The sequence below is a fragment of the Pterocles gutturalis genome, unplaced genomic scaffold, assembly GCF_000699245.1.
Source record: "Pterocles gutturalis isolate BGI_N339 unplaced genomic scaffold, ASM69924v1 scaffold24576, whole genome shotgun sequence".
Taxonomy (NCBI): domain Eukaryota; kingdom Metazoa; phylum Chordata; class Aves; order Pterocliformes; family Pteroclidae; genus Pterocles; species Pterocles gutturalis.
Genome location: NW_010101085.1, coordinates 9880 through 13932, shown reverse-complemented (window position 1 = coordinate 13932; position 4053 = coordinate 9880). Strand labels below are relative to the sequence as shown.

General features: G+C 54.1%; 1 pseudogene; it reads right to left on the bottom strand.

Moving 5' to 3' along the window:
• Positions 1-1747: 1747 nt before the first annotated feature.
• The window catches only part of LOC104468145, a 7224-nt pseudogene continuing 4918 nt past the window's right edge, over positions 1748-4053 (bottom strand).

Sequence of the window (4053 nt, the reverse complement as noted above, 5' to 3'; positions counted from 1 at the left end):
AGCTGAGACAGAGTAAACTTTCTTCATAGTAACTAGTGTGAGGCTGTTTTGGATTTGTGCTAAGCAAGCTGGTAACAGTGATGTTTATAGTTGTTGCCAGGACAGCCCAAGGTCTCTTTAGCTTCTCTGCTGTCCGGAGGCAGAAGAAGCTGTGTGGGAGCACAGCCCAAATTGCTAGCCTGGGATTCAATCTTAGGTTCGGGATTGAGACCCAAAATGGCCAAGAGTCTATTCCATAACATACATGTCATGCCCAGTATATAGGTGAGGGCCCTCCAGAAGATCATCCCTTTTTGTTCCAGATCCATTTTCCTCCGGGTCAGCTCTCTCAGGGTGGGCCCTCTCCCAGGGCCTTCTCCCTCCCTCAGTCAGCTCTCGGTCTGGGATGCTCGGGATGTTATCTCCATTTCAGGAGTGCGGTTTCAGGACTCTCCCTGCTCCGGGATCATTAGCCGGGAACAGGCTGAGCCTTGGTCACTGGGGTGGTGAGCACTATTACTGTGTATCACTCATTTGTATATACTATTATTGTCAATATTCTTGTAATTTAGCTATTAAATTGTTCTTATCTCAACCCATGAGTCCTTTTTTTTTTGCCTTTACCCCTTTAATTCTCTCCCCCATCCCCAGGAGGGGGGAGAGTGAGCGAATGGGTTGTGTGGGTTTGGCTCCCAGCCAAGTGTAAAACCATCAGTCTTTTTTGGCACCCAACGTGGCACCATCAACAATGACCCAACAGACCTATTGTTGGTAATTATGGTATCATTACATTGTTAGTTGTTGTCACATTGTTGTAAGTTTTAGTGTTGTCATTGGTTGATGGGGTTGTTATACGTTTTCTTTGCCAAAGTCATTTATCTTTTGTAATTCTGCTGCATTTTACATCTTTTAAAAAAAATTATTATTTAATTGAACCTCTCAAAGTGTTGCTCCAGGTGTTCTGGGTGACCACACAGAGAACCAAAAGAAAATTTGCCCTCACCCACCAAGCAGGAAGGGACACCAGTTAACCCTCCAGTGCCCCTTGCAATGCATCCCAGTGCCCTCTGAAATCCCATCCAGTGCTCCCCGTAATTTCCAGTCTGAAACCACAGGAGCAGCATTCACCACTATTTATTGACATATGGAGGTGGGATGGGGACATGAAGGTGGGATGGGGACCTGCGGATGCTCCCTGGGCTGCAGACATGGCTTTGGGGCAGGATGAGGGACTTCCATGAGGACAAGGTGGTTCTTCAAGGTGGAGACATGGACATGGGGTGCAATGATGGACTGATGGTCCTTCAAGACGAAGCCATGGCTTGGGGCACCATGATGGACCTGGGTCAAGGCGAGGGGTCCTGGTACAACCCTCCAAGATGAAGTCATGGCCTTGAGGTGCATTGTGGTTGAGGCCCAGGTGGCAGATGAGCACCACGCAGCCACTCACTCCCTCCTCCCTCCTGCCCGGTGGGATGGGGAGAAGAATCAGAAGAAAAAAGATAAAACCTCATCTGTTGAGACAAGGACAGGGAGGGACCACTCACCCATGGTGGTCACAGGCTGCAGCCCAACCAAACCAGAGCAAGATAAGGAGAAACAAACCCAAACCTACAGCTTCCTCCCCACCCCTCCCATCTTCCCAGCTTCAACTTCCCTCCTCATTTCTCTGCCTGTTGGGGAATGGGGGTTGTAGTCATTCCATCACACGCTGGAGTCATGGCCACCAACTGCTCCACTGTGGACCTCCACAGGCTGCACCGGGACATCATGTCTCACCATGGTCTTCTCCACAGGCTGCAGGAGAATCCCTGGTGCTCCCACAGCCATAGGGTTTCTCACCAGTGTGGGTCCAGAGATGCCTGGCCAAGTTGGAGCTCCGGCTGAAGCTCTTGCCACACATAAAGGGTCGATCACCTGTGTGGGTCCGCTCATGCTCCATCAAGTTGGAGCTATGCCTGAAGGCCTTCTCACACTCCCTGCACCGGTAGGGCTTCTCTCCGGTGTGGGTCTGTTGATGGGTCACCAACTGGGTCTTGTATATGAAGCTCTTCCCACATTGCCTGCAGGAGAACGGCCTCTCCCCGGTGTGGGTCCTCTGGTGCTTAAGCAGGGTGGAGCTGTGGCTGTAGGTCTTCCCGCAGTGTCCGCAGGCGTATGGCCTCTCCCCACTGTGGATCGTCTCATGCATACATAGGTTGGAGCTGACTCTGAAGGTCTTCCCACACTGCCTGCAGGAGAAGGGCTTCTCCCCAGTGTGGGTCCTCTCATGCTTGACCAGGCTTGAGCTAATGCTGAAGGTCTTCCTGCACTCGCTGCACTGGTAGGGCTTCTCTTCAGTGTGGGTCCGCTGGCGCATGAGCAGGTTGGAGCTCTGATTGAAGGTCTTCCCGCAGTGTCCACAGCCATAGGGCTTCTCCCCGGAGTGGTTCTTCTTGTGCTTGACCAGACTGGAGCAGAGGCTGAAGGTCTTCCCACAGTGCTCACAGTCATAGAGCTTCTTCCCAGTGCTGGTCTGGAGATGCTTGACCTGGTCAGGGGTCCATCTGCAGGTCTTCCCACACTCAGGACAGGTGTAGGGCATCTCACTGGTGTGGGTGAGGCAATGCTGGCTCAAGGTGGAGTTGGTTTTGAAGGCTCCGTCACAGACCGGGCAGATGTAGGGCCTCTCGCCAGTGTGGGTCCGGAGGTGTGTGGCCAAGGTGGAGCTGTGGGAGAAGCTCATCTTGCATTGGCCGCAGGTGTAGGGTCGATAACCTGTGTGGATCCGTTCATGGTCGATGAGCTTCGAGCTATGCCTAAAGGTCTTCTCACACTCCCCGCACCAGTAGGGCTTCTCTCTTGTGTGGGTCTGTTGGTGAGATGCCAAGTCATCCTTCCCCTTGAATCTCTTCCCACATTGCCTGCAGGAGAACAGCCTCTTCTCTGGGTCAGTACTTTGGCACTTGACCAGGTCGGAGCTCAGGCTAAAGGTCTTCCCGCAGTGCTCGCAGTCATACAACTTCTCCCTGGTGCTGCTCTGGAGATGCCTGACCTGGTCAGGGGTCCATCTGCAGGTCTTACCGCACTTGGAGCAGGTGTAGTAGAGCGTCTCGCCTATGTAGGTTTGGAGGTGCATAGACAAGGTAAAGCTGTGGATGAAGCTCTTCTCTTGTCGGCCACAGCCATTGGGCTTCTCCGCAGTGTGGGTCTTCTCGTGCGTGAGCAGGTTGGAGCTCTGGCTGAAGGTCTTCCCGCAGTGCCCACAGCCGTAGGGCTTCTCACCATTGTGGATGCATTGGTGCATGACCAGGCTGGAGCTCTGCCTGAAGGCCTTCCCGCGGTGCCCACAGCCGTAGGGCTTCTCACCATTGTGGATGCATTGGTGCATGACCAGGCTGGAGCTCTGCCTGAAGGCCTTCCCACACTCCCCGCACTGGTAGGGCCGCTCACCGGTGTGGGTCCATTGGTGGGATGTCAAGTGGGCCTTCCTCGTGAAGCTCTTCCCACGTTGCCTGCAGGGGAAGGGCCTCTCCCCAGTGTGGGTCCTCTTGTGCTGGATCAGGGTGGACCTGAGTCTGAAGGTGTTCCCGCAGTCAGGGCAGCCGTAGGGCTTCGGTGCCATCCTGCCATCCTCCAGGAGACCCGGCAGGTTGATGCAGCCATTTGGGTGACCACCACTGTGGGCCGGCACCACAGCACCTGGGAGAGGGGAGAGGAATGTCTCCTGGTGGGTCATTTGGGCGACCATGTAGGGATGTTCCCCAAAGGAGAACATCTCCTGGTGGGTCGTGGAGGGTTATTCCATACAGGACAACATCTCCTGGTCTCTCTTTTCTCCACCATCAAGGTTCATTCCCAGCAGAAGACCATCTCCTGGCCCACGTTTTCCCCATTTTCTTGGGGTTTTCCTCCAAAGACCATCTCCTGGTTGTTCTGGCCACCCACTGGGCTCATCCCCATGTCCCCCCCTCACCTGCACAGGGCTCTGTGGGGATGTCCCTGTCACCCTGGTCCTGGGCAGGACATAGCTCCTCTGCTGGCTCCATCCTGCTCAGTGTGGGCAGAAATGGGAAATGGCAATAAATTAAAAAA